General features: G+C 42.0%; 1 protein-coding gene across 1 annotated transcript in view; it reads left to right on the forward strand.

Annotated features, from left to right (window-relative positions):
• SH3GL3 (SH3 domain containing GRB2 like 3, endophilin A3) overlaps positions 1-20475 on the forward strand; it is a 293614-nt gene that overhangs the window by 111185 nt on the left and 161954 nt on the right. The gene's annotated exons all lie outside the window — the stretch shown is intronic.

Genomic DNA, 20475 nt, shown 5'->3' on the forward strand with positions numbered 1-20475 from the left:
TGGAAAAGTATTTCTCTTGATTGCTGTTTTGATATTAAGACGACCCCTCTACCTAGGTACATCTATTTACTTTCTCTGAAGGTACAAACCTCTACTTCAGTAAAGTTCTAAAAATTCACATAAATAAAAATCATTGTAGGGGTGCTGTGACAATGCTTTTTCTTGAGCCCTGACCCTACAGATTTGGATTCAGTGAGTCTGGCTGGGGAAGGTGGCTCTGGATAAGGGATAGCTCAGGAATCTATATTTTAATAGGCCAACCAGGAGAATGAGAAGCCAACAGGGGATCCACGGAGACATTTTTAGAAGCACTGCCAAATCCCATCGGCACTCAACTTTTGCCAGGGCCAGGTGCAGAAGGGAGTCCCTGCCATACCAGCCTAATTTTCTCAAATTCTTAGCCCTGGTTCCTTTGACCTCCTCCCTTGTCCACTTCGTTACCCCCTTTACTATCATTTGCCCTAGTTGCTCTCCTGGGACTTGACCACCATTTAGGTTTAGGTCCATTCTTGGTCTGCTTCCCACAGCTCCATCCTAGTGGATGACCAGGCCACATGAAGTTGGCTGCCACTTATTACAAGTGAAATCTTGAAATCGAGAAACTTCTAAAAGCTGGTGATCGGGGAAAGATAGGGCTTTTGTACCCATCTTTAAATTGGTGATAGGAGATAGAAGCTGTATCTCATGATATTTCTTTGGCTTTTTCTTTTGGGGAACATAGTTAAATTACAGTACCAAGAGAGGCACATTGGAGGTAGTCCAATGAAAGTTTTAAGTTTGTAAAACTCTTGTACTTTACTTCCCTTTTGCTTGGACTTTCCCCATAGTCTCTAGGACTCTCTGATTCTTCTACAAAGGAAAAGGAAGGCAACCAAGAAATTAATAACATAGCAACAATTAGTTCCACCTGTGACCACTACCAGGCATGTGTGTTTTTTAAAAGAAGGTGCATAGCAGGAGATGTTCTAAAAAGCAACATGCCAAGAGTATATTTGAGACAATGCTCAAGAAAAAGCATTGTCACACAGCATTGAGACATAGTGAATGGTTGCGGTCAAGAAGGACATTTTGGTACCTTGTATGTCTTCCTTTATTTCCAGAGTCACTGGTCATTGACTGTTCACATAAGTGGCTCTGCTCAGGGTGACACTTTGGAAGGCCAGAGAGTAGTAAATGTCAGGTGGGAACTCCGGCTTGTTTTAAAGCAGCAAGTTGAGTGTCAGTAGCACCTTTGATTGGTAGATAGTGGGCTTTTTAATCCCATCTGAGTCAATCATTCTACACCACCCTTCAAGTGATTGGTCAATCAATGGAGACTTGACCTACGTTGGACCTATCAGAACCCTTCTTTTGGGACATAAAAGCTGCCAATGCCATGTTTCTAGGAAAGCCAACAATTGGGAGACATGAAGATAGAAGGTGAGAGAGTCTTGTGTGATTCTTTAGGTTAAACAGGGCTGCTTCAGGGCTCTATTTGTGTACCTGGACTGCCATCACAAAGTGCCACAGTGGCCTAAAAACAATGGAAATTTATTTTCTCACAGTTCTTCAGGCTGAGGTCTGCGCTGCACGTGTTGGTAGCGCTGCTTTCTCCTGAGGCCTGTCTCCATGGCTTCCAGAGGGCTGCCTTCTCTCTGTATCTTCACATGGTCTTCCCTCTGTAAATGTGGATGTCCAAATTTATTCGTCTCAGAAGGGCATCAGTCATATTGCATTAGGACACATCCTAGTGACCTCATTTAAACTTAGTTAACTCCTTAAGGACACTATCTCAAATACAGTCATGTTCCGAGGTCCTGAAGGTTAGAACTTCAATATATGAATTTGAGGAGGTGGGCACAGTTCAGCTCAGGACACAGGCCCAGTGATAAAGCATAGTGCACGAATTCTCCCATCTCCATCCATTCCCCAGACTTTCTCTGGTGCGCCAAGGCACCAGTGGCTGCTGCAAGCAGTATTTTTTTCTTAGTATATTACTATTTAGATATTGTCAGTATGTCAAATATTTAGGGTTTTGATATATTAGGTATAGAAACCCATTGTCTGTGATATAAATTGCAAATATTTTTCTAGTTTGTCTTTTTTAAAAACATCATACAATTAAAAAAAGTAATTTTAAAATTGTAGTTAAGTTAAAAATTGTATCTGGATTTTGAGTAATAATTGAGTTCTCTCTTGCGGTAGAAAAAAATTATAAATATAAATAAGATGTCAGAGAGTGTAGGGAGATTGGCATAGCTGGAGCTGAGAATACCAGGTGGCTGGAGGAGACTTGGCTGAAACAAGTAAGCGTCTCTGGGCCTTGTTTCCCTTCCCGCATGATAGAGGCTCTCCACATTCCCTGTCCCCAAGCCCATACTGAGAGTAACCTTTTAAAAAAGCCCTAAACTTTCAGCACCCATAAGTGCTGTTTTCTACCCAGGAACATATAGGAAAGCTGGTGGGTGTGGCTGGTGGGTTATTCATGATGGACCATGAATAACAACGTAGTTAACAACATGTCAAACTTCTCCAGTTTTCCATCCAAGTAAGAGTAGCCCAGAATGCAGATCCTGTAATGGGGAATGGGTTGGAGTGAGGGTGGGAACCAAGCCTGGAAAATCATTTGTTGCCCTCCTGCTTGCTGTCTGGGATTGTCAGATATGAGCAGAACCTGCCAATATGCACTGTTCTCTGAAGTAGGCTCAGCTCGAGGAGAAATATTGATTATGACCACAGTCATCCTTGTTTCAAAAGTTATTTTATGTTTGAAAGAAGCAATACGGTTGATGAAAGAAGACGAAAATATCTCTACGTGATATGACTTTGTGTTCATGAAACTGTGCCCTTAAAAAAATTAACCAGCTGGAGTAGTGGTGACTGCTGTTGCCTCTCAGATAGTCCCTTAGGAGGGGGGTCTAGATGTTTATCCCAAGAGGCCACCTCATTTCTCAAACTGCTCCTTGAGAATGTGTTCACTCTGATGTTAGTTTCTTTTGCTGTACAGAAGCTTTAGTTTAATTAGATCCCATTTGTCATTTTTAGCTTTCGTTGCAATTGCTTTTGGTGTTTTTGTCATGAAGTCTTTGCCCATGCCTGTGTCCTGAATGGTATTGCCTGATTTTCTTCTAGGATTTTTATGGTTTGGGGTTTTACATTTAAGTCTTTAATCCATCATGAGTTAATTTTTGTATAAAGCATAAGGAAGGGGTCTAGTTTCAGTTTTTGGCATATGGCTAGCCAGTTTTCCCAGCACCATTTATTAAATAAGGAATCCTTTCCCCATGGCTTGTTTTTGTCAGGTTTGTCGAAGATAAGATGGTTGTAGATGTGTGATGTTATTTCTGAGGTCTCTGTTATCTTCCATTGGTTTACATGTCTGTTTTGGTACCAGTGCCATACTGTTTTGGTCAACATGTCACCAAGTATTATCAACCTTGTTGCTGACTCTCAACAACCACTGTAGGCCCCTTTCTCTTCTTACTCTGCACCCTCACCCAACCTTGCTCCAAGACACACACACTCTTCTATATAATCTGTGAGTTTATGTGAGTTTCTTGGTACCACAGAAGAGTTTTTAAAGTCTCTTGTGCCTGTACAAACAAATGAAGCTCAGAGACCAATGAGGTACTTGATCAGGGATGGTGCTGGTGCCCTCATAAGGAGGAAGAGTGAGGGGAATTTACCTGAACAAAGAAAAATGTCTCTGAACCTATAGAATGGGAGAAATTTTTTGCAATCTATCCATCTGACAAAGGTCTATTATCCAGAATCTATAAAGAACGTAAACGCATTTACAAGAAAAAACCAAACAAGTTCATCAAAAAGTGGGCAAAGGATGTGAACCGACACTTCTCAAAAGACGACATTAATGCAGCCAACAAACATATGAAAAAAACCTCATTATCACTGATCATTAGAGAAATGGGAATCAAACAACAATGAGATACTCAGAATGGTGATTATTAAAAAGTCAGGAAACAATAAGATGCTGGAGAGGATGTGGAGAAATAGGAACCCTTTTATACTGTTGGTGGGAATGTAAATTAGTTCAACAATTGTGGAAGACAGTGTGGCAATTCCTCAAGGATCTAGAACCAGAAATACCATTTGACCCAGCAATCCCATTACCCAGTAATGGGATATTATGTATATACATTAAAAAAAAATATATATATATATAAAATCTATAATTAGATTATATTCCCAAAGGAATATAGATCATTCTACTATAAAGACACATGTATACATATGTTTATTGGAGCACTATTTACAATAGCAAAGATATGGAACCAACCCAAATGCCCATCAGTGATAGATTATATAAAGAAAACATGGTACATATACTCCACAAAATACTATGCAGCCATAAAAAAGAATGAGATTCATGTCCTTTGCAGGGATATGGATGAAGCTGGAAGCCATAATTCTCAGCAAACTTATACAGAAACAGAAAACCAAACACCACAAGTTCTCACTCATAGTGGGAGTTGAACAATAAGAACACATGGACAAAGGGAGGGGAGCAGCATACATTGGGGCCAGTTGGGCCAGCAAACCACCATGGCACATGTATACCTATGTAACAGACCTGCACATTCTGCACATGTATCCTGGAACTTAAAGTTAAATAAATAAGTAAATAAATCAAGAACACAATATTTAAAAAAAAAGTAATGTGCTTTGAATAATGTCTGCATCCTTTGAGGCTGAAGCAAAATTTTAGAAATTGTCAAAAGGGCTCTGGAGACAAGTGGAAAATCAGTTCTTCTTTTCTGTAGAGGCAGAAGTGAGTTGGTGAAGTTAATGAGGCTTCAGCCTCAAGGCCCCTCACTTGCCAGGGCCCCTTCCCAGGATCAATGTGCTCTCCTCCAGGACAGAGGGGAGAAGGCTGGGCTTGGTGCAGTGCCTGAGCCGGGCTTGCTGTCCACATGTGCCTCATCCCCAGTGACAGCCTGCTTCCCTGCTAGGACAGCATTCCCTTGTCCACACCTCACACACAGTGATAACCCAGGCCTTCACTCCAAGATATTGAAGAGGCTGGGGGTGCAGTTGCAGAAGTGGCAGTGACAGGAGGCTGTGAAGGTGAAAGAAACCATTAATAAAGTCCATAAAAAAATCATTTCCATCAAGATGCTAGACGAGGGACTGAATTACCTTCCTCTTGATGGAAAACAATAGCACAAAATCACTGTCATAAAGAGAAGCATCTGAAGTCAAAGTGTTTGAAGCCAAAAAAAAAAAAAAGGTAGGATAAATGTACAAGAAGGTAGTTAATGAAAGTAATGATGCTGATGATGATGTGATAAGCAATTGTTTTTCCCCCCAGCTTTATTCTGGTATGGTTGACAAATAAAAGTGTAACTCTGAGGTGTAAAATGTAATGTTTTGGCCAGGCGCAGTGGCTCACGCCTGTAATCCCAACACTTTGGGAGGCCGAGGCGGGTGGATCATGAAGTTAAGAGATGGAGACCATCTTGGCCAACATGGTGAAACTCCATCTCTACTAAAAATACAAAAATTAGCTGGATGTGGTAGCAGGCACCTGTAATCCCAGCTACTCAGGAGGCTGAGGCAGGAGAATTGCTTGAACCTAGGAGGCGGAGGTTGCAGTGAGCTGAGATCATGCCATTGCACTCCAGCCCAGTGACAGAGCAAGACTTTGTCTCAAAAAAAAAAGATGTTTTGATATACATATATTATTGTGAAATGATTACCACAGTCAAGCTAATTAACATATCAAGCACCCCACATAGTTACCTTTTTGAGCATGTGGTGAGAACACTTGAGGGTATCCCCTTAGCAAATTTCTTTCTTTTGTTTTCTTTTTCTTTCTTTTTTTTTTTTTGAGATGAGTCTTGTTCTGTCACCAGGATGGAGTGCAGGGATGCGATTTTTGGCTCTCTCTAACCTCTGCCTCCCAGGTTCAACTGATTCTCCTACCTCAGCCTCCTGAGTAGCTGGGATTACAGGTGCCCGCCACAATGCCTGGTTAATTTTTGTATATTTAGTAGAGATGGGGTCTTGCCATGTTGGCCGGGCTGGTCGCAAACTCCTGACCCCAAGTGATCCGCCTGTCTCGGCCTCCCAATTTCTTTATCTGTTCCTCCACTGAGGTACACGTAGGTTGATTCCACATCTTGGGTATTGTGCATAGGGCTGCAATGGACTGGGAAGTGCAGGTATTTTTCAAGATCATGACTTTATTTCCTTTGGATTTATACCTAAAAGTGGGATTGCTGGGTCATATGGTAGCTCCATTTTTAATTTTTGGAGGAGCCTCAATACTGTTTTTCATAATGGCTGTACTCGTTTACATTTCCACTGACAGTGTGCAAGGGTTCCGTTTTCTCCACATCCTCACCAACCACTTGCTGTCTTTATTTTTCTATTTTTTGATAGTAGCCATCCCAACAGGATTGAGGCTATCTCATTGTGGTTTTGGTTTGCATTTGTTTCAATTGTCAGTTTATTGCCTCTCAGCTGTCACCCACCCTTCTTTGTTCTGCCTTATGATGCTGGAATCAGACCCTGTAAACATGGCTCCCTTACCAGCTGGCATAATGTGGAGTTGTGCCAGAGAAGGAAGCTGGAGGGACAGTGGAGGACAAAGGAGCTTCTCTTCCTGTTTCTGGTGCATTTTCTTATTTCTGGGGCTTTTGGCCGTACCCTGTGGTGCTTACCCCAGAAAGTTTCAGGGACACCCCAGTAGTACACTCAGTGAATTCTGACAGGGTTGACAAGGGGTGAACTTAAGATGGTTAATATTGAGTCAATATGGTCACCGTGACTGGATTGAAGGATGCAAGGTATGGCTGTGAGGGTTGGTACTCTGGTACCTGATAGGCAGCCTCCCAGTATCCACTGTGGGTGGCTTCCCAGCAAGTCTAGTCCACACTTTAGCAGGTGGTTTTACTGCTTGCCAGACTGGGCCTGTGACACCTCAGCACACCTTATCAGCAATCCTTGGGCCATACCCACAGCCCTCTCTATTGAGGGGTTCTTCCAAATTTGTGTTTTCCATGAGTACTCTCAGCTCTGGAGGTCATGGCTGTGCCTTTTATCCACGATCCTTGAATTCTTTAGCATTCTCTTTACCCCTTAATCGTTAATCCTGTTACCAGGTAACCACTCTTTATATTAAACTTTACCTGTCCAAATCCCTTTGTGATTGTGCCTTCTGTCTGAACTAGATTAATCCAGATATGTATGAACTCCTGAATTTGAATTGTTGACATTTCTTTTTCCTTTCTAGCTGTTCACTTTTATACCTGATTTTGTATTTGTTCAGTAGTATTCTTTTTCTTAAAGAGAGCCTCTCAAGTTATATAAGCTTTGTGTCCACGAAACTTGGATCTGCCACTGTGAGGCTGGCAGGGGCTCTGGGAACATCAGACTGTATGGAGTGGCTGCCTCAGAGTTTCCACAGAGCCTGATCGGCTTTGGTATCTGGGGTCAGAGCTGGTGGCAGAGACTACAGAACATGGCTCACACAGGGGTCTGACAGATCGTAGGTCACATCACCCCAAACAAACATCACAGTGTACTTGCATCCCACCTCACAACACGAGGCATTGGAAGGAGGTATCACGTGGGGAAACAGGCTCACAGCCAGAGGGGATGCACATGCTCAGGATCATGGGGAAGGTCGGGGAAGGTGAGGGGTAGGGTCTGGGCAAGAATTTGTGTCTCCTGACTCCCAGAGCTCAGTAATTTCTGTAAGGGAGCAGAAGGAGTGGGGGAGATAGAAGTCTCTGAGCTGGACATAGACTGCCTAGAGCATCTTCCATTTCAGGTAAGGACGGGTCAGGCTACTTGGGCCAGGCTACTTAGGCCAAGCCTCCCTCAGAGAACAACTAGAAAAACTGGAATAAGTATAAACTTTTCTTGAGACATCGGAGACCCCCCAAAAAGCAGTGAAAAATGACAGTGCCGAGATCTTGAAGGCAAAGGAACGCCTGAAATATGAGCTTAGCATCTGGGGCTACTTTTCCCTTTGGAGGATCTGTCTGTTCCAGAAAAGGCAGCTGAAAAGGAGAAAAGCTGAGCTAAGCTCTTGGCAGCCTCAGGGGTGAGGCATCATGGCTGACACCCCCTTCCCTTCAGTCAATCCATCACCAAATCCTGTCACTTTCACCTGAGACTGTCTCTGGAATCCGTCCACTTCTCTCTGCCTCCCAGACTGCTCTGGCTCAACTCACCCTCCCCTAATGTCTAAAGCGTTGCCTCCATACCAGCACCCCTCCAATCTGTTCTCCATCCCGGAGTTCCTCCACAGAGGCTGCCAGTAGGATCAGGCCACTCCTCTGCTTACTGCTTTACAATTTTTCAATGATTTCCCTTTATACTTTACGTCCAGACCCAGATCTTTAACAGGACCTACATTGTTTGGCTCCATCTACTGCTCCAGCCTCATTTCACGTCATGCTTCCTCTGATTTTGCAGCCCAGCACACTGACTTTCTCTCAGCCCTGTGCCCTTTCCCACCACAGGGCCTTCATACATGCTCTACTTCTGCCTGCAATGCTTTCCAATCTCCATCTTTCAGATCATTTCATAGCTCTACTGGGAGGCAGGGGCCAGCATACTTGATGGGAAAAATGAATATTCTCACTCATCTAGTCTGCTTCCCATGGATGTGTGAACCATGAAGACAAAACTAGAATACCACCATCCACCTGATGCAGGGGATCTTAAGGGCCCTTAAAGGAGGATTACTCAGAATTGCAGCAAATCTTAATCGGGTACCACAATGAGAGAGTGAATATTTGAAATGGTCCTCTCTTTCCTGAGAGACATCTGGTATTTCCTCTGGAAGCCAATGGTTGTTCACAGAGTGGTTTTCTCTGCCCAAATAATCAGGTTGATCTGCATTGTCCTCATCCCAGCTGCATTAATCAGGCCCCTATCAGGTTGTAGGGTTGCAGGTAGAGCAAAATGTTGCAGAGAAGCCTGATGAGTACATCTGCCATGGAATGTTAAGGAAGAAAATTAGGCAAATCAAACACTCCTGGTTCTTTGTTTGGCTCATGGGATTTGGTTCATTGTTAAGGGATTTGGGACATGTACGACATTGGGAGGAGACTTCATATTGGGCAAAAGTTTATCTAATAAAGTTTTTGTCAATGTTTCCCTTTTTGAGGACTAGCATTTGTGCTGGGACATTGCTCCCTTCTTTAGGAAGAGGCAGCACACTGGCTGGGCATGATGGTTCGTGCCTGTAATCCCAGCACTTTGGGAGCCTAAGCCGGGCAGATCATGAGATCAAGAGATCAGGACCATCCTGGCCGACATAGTGAAACTCTGTCTCTATTAAAAATACAAAAATTGGCTGGGTGTGGTGGTGCATGCCTGTAGCCTCAGTTACTCAGGAGGCTGAGGCAGAAGAATTGCTTGAACCTGGGAGGTGAAGGTTGCAGGGAGCTGAGGTTGCACCACTGCACTCCAGCCTGGTGACAGACAGAGTGAGACTAGGTCTCAAAAAAAAAAAAAAAAGAGGCAGCACACTATGGCCAACAAAATGGACACAATGTAGGGAAAGAACAGTGCCAACTCAGAAAATTAATGTTTCAAGGTGTCAGATTTTTCTATTTCATTCTAAAAATTTTAGTGTCCTCATCATTTTTTCTGAGTCTACTGAGAACTGTTACACATCTGAACGGGAGCATTAAACCAGTGTCTGGCCTTCATACACTCTTCATTTGGGACATCACAGTCAACCTGTTCCTGAACTTTTGATTCAGCTCTCTCCCTCTAGACAACTTCCCATTTCCTAAACATGCCTCTTCCCAATGTTCTAATATCATTTCCACCATCTGAGGCCCCTCACCCAATTTATATGTATGAAAAGCTTCCTACTGTTTATACACATTTACACATGTGTGCATAGGTACGTTGTGTGCACACACACAAAAGCGTAAAAAGTAGGGCAGACCCACTGTAGTTATGGATTTTTATTTGTGGCAGTCATGGCGAAAACCATGATTCTGATTTGGGCAGCCAGGCAGTGACATTTACTGAAATAGAATCAAGTTTGGGGGAGAAGATGATGAGGTCATTAACAGACATGTTGGGTTTGAGGTGCTTCTGAAACATCCAATTAGTGATATGCAGCATTCTCGCACACATAAATTACAGCTCAGGAGACCGCTCAGAGCTACGACAACAACAACATCAGTCATGCCTAACACTATGTAGTACTTATTAAAAGCTAGGTATGGATTTAAATATTTTGTTAATTCTCTTAATTCTTACTATGTCCCCATGAGATAGTACCTCCAATTTACAGACAAACCGGGAACAAGGATTTAAGTAACTTGCCTATTATTACAATCAGACATACAGATTTTGGAGTGAACAGTATATAAATAATAATTAAGGTCCAAGAAATAGATGAGATGTTTCCAAATAATAAAAATATAGAGTGAAAAGAGCCAAGGAAGCACCCTGAGAAATCCCAATATTTTAGGAATGGATAGAGAAAGAGGAGCTTGTGAATGAGATGAAGAAGGAGCAAGCAGAGAAGGAAGAAAAACATGGAACTTCAGAGAAATGAGCACTTCAAGAAACAATGAGGAAGCTTAGCAGGTAAAAAGCAGAGAACAAGATAAGAAAAGTAGTCCGGATGCAGTGGCTCACAACTGTAATCCCAGCACTTTGGGAGGCCAAGGCAGTTCGATCACTTGAAGTCAGGAGTTCGAGACCAGCCTGGCCAACATGATGAAACCCTGCCTCTAATAAAAATACAAAAATTAGCTGGGCGAGGTGGTGGACACCTGTAATCCCAGCTACTTGGGAGGTTGAGTCAGGAGAATTGCTTGAACCCAGGAAATGAAGCTTGCAGTGAGCAGATATCGTGCCATTGCACCCCAGCCTGGACAACAGAGAAAGACTCCATCTCAAATAAATAAATAAAATAAAAGATGATAAAATTGGACCCAGATATGCCAGTTGCAGTAAGTTTAAATGTATAATTAAATGTTAAACTCCTTTATCAAACTATTGATTCAATATATAAAATCCAATTTTGTCCTATGACAAGAGACAATGTAAGGTATAATATATTATGAAACAGTTAATAAAAGGATAGGAGAATATATTAGGCATTAAAAAAAAAAGAATCAGGGCCTATGGTTTCCAGCTACTTGGGAGGCTGAGGTGGGAGGATTGCTGGAGCTTGGGAGGTTGAGGCTGCAGTGACCTGTGATTGCATCACTGCACTCCAGCCTTGGCAACAGAGCAAGATCCTGTCTCCCTCTCTCTCCCTCTCTCGTGTGTGTGTGTGTGTGTGTGTGTGTGTAAAAAAATAATCAGGAAGGTGAATATCAGACAAAATGGCATTAAATGCAAAAAAATTTAAGGAACAAAGGACATAATTGTACATAAGTAAGCAGTGTAATTGCAATGAAGAGGTAAATTATAGAAGTCCGTGCATTAAATAATCATTGGATAGAATAAATTTAAAAACTAATCAGAAATGCAAGGTCGTAACTTACTTTTTCTTTTCTTTTTCTTTTTTTTTTTTTGAGAAGGAGTCTCACTCTGTTACCCAGGCTGAGGTGCAGTGGCAGATTCTCGGCTTACTGCAACCTCCGCCTTCCAGGTTTAAGTGATTCTTTTGCCTCAGCCTCGGAGTAGTTGGAACTACAGGCATGTGCCACCATGCCCAGCTAATTTTTGTATTTTTTTTTAGAGATGGAGTTTTGCCATGTTGGACAGACTGGTCTCAAACTCTTGACCTCAAGTGACCTAACTGCCTTGGCCTCCCAAAGTGCTGGGGTTACTAAAGGCATGAGCCACTGTGCCTGGCTGCAAGATGATAACTTATGGTTCAAAATAAATGTCTGGTCAGCATTTCCCAATGCAGCCTCTCCTGGCTGCTTATGAAAATATTTTGAAAAGGCCAGGCACAGTGGCTTATGCCTATAATCCCAGCACTTTGGGAGTTGCCCTTCAGCCTGGGTGTCAGAGTGGGACTCTGTCTCAAAAAAAAAAAATTGGAAAAAAAAAAAATGGGGAAGGAAAACTCACCACAATATTGAAAAAAAAATAGTGCAGAAAACTCAGTAAACAATTCCAAGAAAAAAATCACTCTAGCTAGAAGACAGACAGAACTGCATTGAGAAGAAGCCTGTGAGAATTGTGTAATAGGAGTTTTGGAAAGGAAGACAGCAAAAAAAAAAAAAAAAAAAAAAAAAAAAAAAAAAGATTTGAAGAAATAATGTCCCTAGTTTTACAAATTTATTTAAAAATATAAACATATACATTCAAGATGTTCCGTTATGCGCCGAACGTGTTACCCTCAAATTTCTATACTGAAGCCCGAACCCCTAATATGATAGGATTTGGAGGTGGAGACCTTTGGGAGATAATTAGGTTTAGATGAGTTCATGAGGGTGGGGCCCTCATGATGGGATTAGTGTCCTTATAAGAAGAGAGATCAGAGTGGGCTTGCTTTCTCTCATGTGTAGTCTCTCTTTCATTCTCTCTCTCTGTCTCTCTCTCTCTTCAATGTGAGAACACAGCAACAAGTTGGCTGTCTGCAAACAAGGGAGAGATTCCTCACCAGGAACCAAATCTACCAGCACCTTCATCTTGAACATCCCAGCCTCCAGAGCAGGGAGAAATAAATGTCTTTTGTTTAAGCCATCAGTCTATGGTATATTGTTGAGCTAATACACTCAGCAAACCCCAAACAGGAAAAAGAAAACTACAGTAAGGAACATAAAAGTAAAATTGCTGAAAACAAGGGATTAAAAAATGTCAAAAGACTGCCAGAAATTAAAGGAACACTAAAAACAAGGGAATGAAGCTAGGAGAAGAAAGATTGCCAACTACTGGTTATAAAATATGCAAGCCAGAAGAAAATGGAATGGCTTGTTTCAAGTGCTGAAAGAAATCTGTCAACCTAGAATTTTATACCTACTGAAGATACCTTTCAAAAATAAGTGTGGAATAAAATTTTTTCCCCACATGAAAAAAGCTGAGATAATTCATTGCCAGTAGACCTGCACCACAAAAGATATAACAGGAAGTTTTTTAGACAGAAGGAAAATGACACCAGATGGAAATTAAGACTTGAATAAAAGAAAAAGAAAAAAGAGCACTGGAAATGGTAAACATGGGTAAATGCAAGATACATTTTTTGTATTAAAAATTTATTTTGAATATAATTGACTGTTTAAAGCAAATACAATGAAGTATATTATGGGGTTATGATATATAGAGACATAAAAACTAAGATAATAATATGAAGGATGGGAGGGAAAAATAGAAGTACACTGTTGTAAGTTTCATACATAGTATGTGAAGTGGTAGAATATTATTCGTAGGTAGACTGCGATGTTGTTAAAATGAATATTGTAAACCTAAAGCAGCTACTAAAACAAAGCACAATAAAAAGCTATAGTTGATAAGCCTATTGTTAAAATAAAATGGAATCCTAAAAAGTAGTAATTAAAGATAGAAAAAGAGGAAAAAGGAATGCAAAACAAATGGGAGAAACAGAAAAAAGATGGAAAGATGGTAGATTTAAACCCAATCATATTAATGATTACATTAAATGTAAATGGCCTTAGCACTCCAACTAAAAGATATTGTCAGATTGAATTTTAAAAAGGAAGAACCAATTATATGTTATCTATAAGAAACTCACTTTAAAACAAAGATACATGGGTTAAAATTAAGGATGAACAAAATACCATGTAAACACTGATTAATCACCCAAGAAGCCCACTAAGTCACTACATCAGCAAATGTGGAAGGCCAGCTCAATTTTGTTTATAGATTTGCCACCCCTCTAGAAGTTGACTCAACTTTTAAAAAAGTGGGTACATCTTCTTTAAAAAGAAGTTTCTATGGGCTACTTTCTCTTGCATGTGTTCTGGAAGGCCTGTGTGGGGAGCACCTTCTATGTTGCAACATAAGGTATGATCCTAGTCCTCAGTTGACACATCCATTTTCAAACCAAGTGCCCTTTCGGTAGCTCTAGCACAGACACCACTGCTGTCTCTAAATAATCTTTTCTCCCTCCATGCAACATTACCACCTGTCCTGGGCTGTTTTCATCCCTGAGAACCAATCTGTTTAGCTTCCAAGGCAGGTACTTCTTAGCTCAGTTCGATGGAATTCAGACGAATGTAGCTAGATCCTGCATCATGGCTCTAGAAATCTAGGCAGCTATGCACTTTAAGTTAGAGGAAAGGATGGAGCAGCTGGCAGACCAAATCAGTCTTACTAGTCTGCTGCTAGGCTGGTCACATGCTGTGGTCTCTTCCAATCCCCATCTTATGTCATGAAGAACTCCGCACATCTGCTGGTGATTAGAGCAGCAAAGTGGTAGTCTAATTCCTTCTCAACCAAAAACACACACGCATGTGCACACACACTCAATTCAAAAAAATGTCTAACAAATTCCCTTTTAAAATGTAATTTAATTCTGACCAGAGCAATATATGTGCATAATTTTAAAAGGCAAATGATACTGCGTGACTCATAGGAAAGTAGGCAGTCCTCCGCTCTAGTCTCCTGGAACCTCAGTTTCTGCTTCCCATCTTTACCACTCAGAAGAAATGCTTTAAACTCTTTTAAGTTTTTATTTTCTCTTTTTAAAATATTATTGATATTTCTATACAACATGTTTTTACTACTGCTTATATTTTTGAAATTTTAGAAATCATCACACATTCCCTCTCCCCATCCTCCCAGCATGGTTATATCACATTTTTTTTTTTTCAGAGATGGAGTCTCACTCTGTTGCTCAGGCTGGAGTGCAGTGGCACTATCTTGGCTCACTGAAACCTCCACCTCCTGAGTTCAAGTGATTTTCCTGCCTCAACCTCCCGAGTAGCTGGGGCTACAGGCACCCACGACCACGCCTGGCTAATTTTTTGTATCTTTAGTAGAGATGGGGTTTCACCGTGTTGGCCAGGCTGGTCTGAAACTCATGACCTCAGGTGATCCACCTGCCTTGACTTCCCAAAGAGCTGGGATTACAGGCATGAGCCACCGTGCCTGGCCTATATCACATTTTTGATTTGTCAAGTGAAGATTTTGTATTATTTTGTATTATCATTATGATTATGAAAATACTGCACAGCTAGAACATGTATTATGATTTTATTCAACTTATACCATTTAAAATAATTGTCTTACTTTTTATTTACTTAGTTTTGTAGACATTAATTATCACTGATTCAGCCTCAAACATTCTGAGAAAACTCTTCCACATTTCTGATGCTGTCAAACACACTCAAGTAACATCTGAGCTTCCTGGTTTTCCTGGAGTGAGTCCTGCTTTTAGGGACTCACTTGCACTGCTTAACCTGTCCTGTCCTCTCACTTTGCAAGCACTTGTGTCTCAATTCCTGAAACTTCCCAGGCTTCTGGGCTGGGGATCAGTTTCTTTTTACTGGTTTCTCTTCCCCTACAGGCCGTCAGATTTCTGCTTTCACAGCTAAGTCAGTATCATTCATACAACTGCTTTATATTTTCCCCAGTTTGATTGACACATCTAGTCTGTCATTTCTCTCTCCTTCTGACTCCTTTGGCGTCCTTCTATGAGGTTTTGGGAAGAGGTGGAGCTAAACATGTGTGTTCCATCTGCCTTGGTTAAGTGAAAACCTCCTTCAATCAATTCTTAACTTCATTGTTTAAGTGATAGAATTGGTCTAAAATCATGCTTAATTAACAGTGGGGATAGGTTCTGAGAAATGCATCATTAGGTGATTTCATCATTATGCAGATTCATAGGGTGTATGTGCACAAACCTAAACAGTCTATCTACTATACACCTAGCCTGTATAGTGTGGCCTATTGTTCCTAGGCTACAGACCTGTACAGCATGTCACTGTACTGAATATTGTAGACAATTATAACACAATGGTAAGTATTCATGTATCTAAACATAGAAGAGGTATAGTAAAAATACAATATTAGGCCTGGTACAGTGACTCATGTATCTAAACATAGATAAGGTACAGTAAAAATACAGTATTAGGCCTGGTGCAGTGACCTATAATCCCAGTGCTTTGGGAGGCCAAGGCAGGAGGATCATTTAAGGCCAGGAGTTTGAGACCAGCCTGGGCAACATACAAAACCCCATCTCTGCAAAAGAAAAGAAAAAAATATATATATATACATACATATATATATTTTTTGAGAATATACACACACACACACACACACACACACACACACACACACACACATATATATATATTTTTTTTTTGAGATGGAATTTTGCTCTTGTCTCCCAGGCTGGAGTGCAGTGATCTGATCTCTGCTTACTGCAACCTCAGCCTCCAGGGTTCAAGTGATTTTCCTGCCTCAGCCTCTCCAGTAGCTGGGATTACAAGCACCTGCAACCATACCCAGATAATTTTTTGGATTTTTAGTAGAGGTGGGCATGTTTTCGCCATGTTGGTCATGCTGGTCTCAAACTCCTGACTTCAGGTGATCCACCCACCTTGGCCTCACAAAGTGCTGGGATTACAGGCATGAGCCACCGCTCCCGGCCTGCAAAAATATTTTTAAAAGTCAGCTGAGTGTGGCGGCATATACTTGTAATCCTAGCTACGTGGGAGGTAAGGCAAGCACGTCGCTGGAGCCCAGGAGTTCGGAGGCTGCAGCGAGCTATGATCACATCACTGCATTCCAGCCTGAGTATCAGCGTGAGATCTTACCTCTAAAAACAAACAAACAAAGAAACAAAACAGGATTAAAATCTTATGGGACCACCGTTGCATAGGTGGTCTGTTGTTAACCAAAATGTTGTTTTGCCATGATTGTATTTGGAGTAAAAGGAGTGGTTAAGGATTAGTCTACTCAGCTCATCCCCATGTACCATTTCTGAGTAGTAGGCCTTATTCCAAGTTTGGGGGCACCCTTTGTAGTCAATCCTGTTTCTCTGTCTTCTCAGTATCTCTTCCACATGTGCCTGCAGTCCATAATGACTCTGTCAGTGCAGAAGCGGAAAGGGAAGCTGTTGGATCTCTCCCGTGCCATCTCTTGCTCCCAGCCCTTTTACCCCTCATCTTTCCCTGGGCCCTGGCCCTGGCCGTGCATTGTCAATCTGTGGATTAGCCCTTTGGAGTGGGTTTTCCTGTTCCACCTAGACCCATTGCTGGAGACAGGGTAGGGGGAGCCTCAGCTCCTGCTGGTGGGGTAGAAAAAGGCCATTATGGTCATCTGGTCTCCAGGTGGATTACCTAAAATATATCAGATATCTGGTGCTGTTGGCATATCTCCTGCATTTTATTATCCTGAAGAGTGTCTGTCTTCTTCCAAGGCTTGGGTTATATTATGAGCATCTTTTTCAATTATCTTAGCCTGAAGGAACTGGGCTCTAGGAAGAAAATAGAGGAGAGAAAAAATATTTTAAAATTTAAGCAAATAATGTTGGATGTATCAATTAGAATTTTGTGATACCTAATTCTTTGTTTTTAAAGCTACACAAATAAATAAAAGTGCAAGGGAGCTGAATGAACTTACGTTATAGTTCTTGCCTCTTTTCATTCTATCAGAGCAGCCCTCATTAATTTGGTATCAACCCTCTATATGCCAAAATTTGCTTAATAGTTCCCTATGGCATACCAAGTTCTGTAAAATCAATTTTTTTTTGAGACGGAGTTTCGCTCTTGTTACCCAGGCTGGAGTGCAATGGCGCGACCTCAGCTCACCACAACCTCCGCCTCCTGGGTTCAGGCAATTCTCTTGCCTCAGCCTCCTGAGTAGCTGGGATTACAGGCACGCGCCACCATGCCCAGCTAATTTTTTGTATTTTTAGTAGAGATGGGGTTTCACCATGTTGACCAGGATGGTCTTGATGTCTTGACCTTGTGATCCACCCGCCTCGGCCTCCCAAAGTGCTGGGATTACAGGCGTGAGCCACCGCGCCCGGCCCTGAAAAATCAATTTTTAGGCAGCAAAGTGTAAATAAGACATTTCAAAGATAAATATGATATATTGGATGTAAATTCTAGGAATTTGTTAAATATGTACTAGAGACATGAAAATAAAGTTGAAGTACCCTTAGAAGGATTGGTTAAAAAATAGTTATTGATATGATCAAAAGTAGAGGAATCAGCAAGACGTTAAAAGTTACCCAAAATCTCCAAAAGAGTGTACAGGGGTACCATGAACAGTTGCACAGGTTGTGCACTGAACAAGGTGCCTACTCAAGGAAGGAAACTTACACTTCATTTCCTAGGTTAAGTGCCTGTGGGAATCTCATGTCATATGTAAGCTAGAATAGATCATGCAACTGTACATTTTACAAAAATGTGTCATTGAGGGACTTGATGCTTTGGCTTTTAGGCAAACTGGGCTTCTCCAGGGCCCTCCAGCAAGTTGGGACCCAGATCAGGTGGCACCTAGTACTTCTCTGCTATGCACTTTATCTGGGTCTTGTGAAGAACAGAAAGACAAGAACTGAACCTTAGACTCTAAGACTGCATAGCCAAATAACCCAGTTTAGAAAGTTAGGAAGTTTCTAGGTATTCAGAGAAACTCGAGTGTTTCACTCCATTCAATCAAATTATTTGCAAGAGCCCGAACATCCAAATATCCAGAGTCACTTAAAATTAGACCCCATATTGGGAAATCAAGAAAATGTAAGACAAAAGTCCAAGGGTCAAGATTGTATAAAAGATGAGGCTGGGCGTGGTGGCTCATGCCTATAATCCCAGCACTTTGGGAGGCCGAGGCGGGTGGATCACGAGGTCAAGAGATCGAGACCATCCTGATCAACAAGGTGAAACCTCGTCTCTACTAAAAATACAAAAATTAGCTGGGCACGGTGGTGTGTGCCTGTAATCCCAGCTACTCAAGAGGCTGAGGCAGGAGAATTGCCTGAACCCAGGAGGCAGAGGTTGCAGTGAGCCAAGATGGTGCCATTGCACCCCAGTCTAGGTAACAAGAGTGAAACTTCGTCTCAAAAAAAAAAAAAAAAAAAAAAAAGATGAACTCACAGATCCCAGGAGAGAATCCTACCAATGTTCTCCAAAGGAAGAGAAGAGGCTCAAATTATTTTCCTGAAATTGAAGAACTTGGGAAATTAGTTGGGACCAGGTCTGGAACCTTCAGCATTTGCTGCCTCAGGGCGGGCATGCTCCCCTCCTGGGGGATGTGTGAGGGTCAAACTCTCCTGGAAGTTAGCTGCAGAGAGAAGAGGAGATGGGGGTCCTTTTCCTCACACTCAGAAGGAAGTCTGAGAGGAAAACTCGGATTCCCAGGATCACATTCAAGTGGAGATGACGGGGCTGGAGGGAACTAACACCAGCTGGACACAATTTTCTATATAGAAATCAGGTGAGGTAATCCAACAAGTGTCAGTGGGGGAAGGGCAAAAGCAGAATGGAACGGGTTGTTTTTGAAGTTTTGAGCCTTAAATGTATTGCACGGGGCCAGGACTAGGTGATTGGTGATTTGTTTTGTTTTTAAACAGAAGTGACGGACCTGCAAAGGAGAAAATTCAGGATATTTGTGCATTGTCATTGATTGAAGCATTATGATTTAATTCCTCTTTTAAAAATTGCTGCTATATATAGTCAAAAGTTATGAACTTAATGTAGTTTCTTTTGCATATAAAAAAGTGCACATATTTTAAGAACAGGACTCAATGGATTTTCACAAAATTAACCCTTGTGTGCATGCAGACTGAGAACTCAAATATTAGTGGCGCCCACGGCTTCATCATGACCCATTCTTGTCATGCCTGCCTTTCCCAAGGATAAACATCTAACGGCTTTCCTCAGTTTTGCCTAAAACTAAATGAACTTCAAAGTCAGTCTGCTCTTGCTCTGCAAACCCATGGGTAAACTTTTTAAGCCATTCAGTGGCTTCTCAAAAATGGTTTTGTGTGTGGGCAGAGTTTGTCAGGTTCTGTACTAGCTGTGGAGCGGGGGTGTGTACAGAGGGGGGCAAGGTAAACTTCATCTTGCAGAAGCTTGATCAAAGGGAGCTTGGCAGCGCACGAGGAGGCTGGGTGCAGGGTATGTGCGTCGGCACCCTGAAAGTCCTCCATCACTTCAGCTGCACTGGCTCTCCTTCCCCAGTGGGAGTGGGCGGGAAAGCGTCAGGGGTCAGGCAAAGTCACAAGGATGGGATGGTGCCAGTGGGTCTAACACAGGGTTACTAAGCCAATTTTTCCAGCTCAGGATCTGGTAGGGAGGAGAATAAAGCCACTCATCACTGCGGTGAAATGAAGATCACATTAAGGCACAAAGTAATCCAGTCTCCATACACACACCATGTAATACCAAAGGAGTAGTCTTGCTTTTTTCTGGTCAGTTGAAAAAGCACCTGAAGGAGTCACAGGCAGGGACTCACAAGACTCCAGCTACTTCTCTAAACTCCTGCTTTTCCTAAGACCACATGGGACACTTTATGAAGACCTGCCATGTGTTTCAAATGTGAGCTTCTATAGAATAAAACCCTTCATCTCTACTGGCCCCCAGCACAAGGCCCCAGCACAAGGCCCCAGCACAAGTCCAGACA

Source organism: Callithrix jacchus, chromosome 6 (genome assembly GCF_049354715.1).
Source record: "Callithrix jacchus isolate 240 chromosome 6, calJac240_pri, whole genome shotgun sequence".
NCBI lineage: Eukaryota > Metazoa > Chordata > Mammalia > Primates > Cebidae > Callithrix > Callithrix jacchus.